The following is a 348-nucleotide window of genomic DNA, read 5'->3' on the forward strand; positions in this document are numbered from 1 at the left end:
TAGTCTTAGTCTAGTCTTAGTCTAGTCTTAGTCTAGTCTTAGTCTAGTCTTAGTCTAGTCTTAGTCTAGTCTTAGTCTAGTCTTAGTCTAGTCTTAGTCTAGTCTTAGATTAGTCTTAATATAGTCTTAGTCTAGTCTCAGTACTTTTATAGCCTATTCACTTCGATCTAAAACTAAACATATATTTTAACATGTTTTTCTTAACACTTGAAAACTTATTTGTTCTCTTGATTACCTTTATCAAATTGCTGAATTGCCATCTTAATGGATCCGCTGTCACTTTCAGTTTAGAACCACTTTTAAGGAAACAATTTCATGTTTTTCTTTTGTTACTTTTAACCTTTGCAA

This window comes from Lucilia cuprina, chromosome 3, assembly GCF_022045245.1.
Source record: "Lucilia cuprina isolate Lc7/37 chromosome 3, ASM2204524v1, whole genome shotgun sequence".
In the NCBI taxonomy this organism is placed as follows: domain Eukaryota; kingdom Metazoa; phylum Arthropoda; class Insecta; order Diptera; family Calliphoridae; genus Lucilia; species Lucilia cuprina.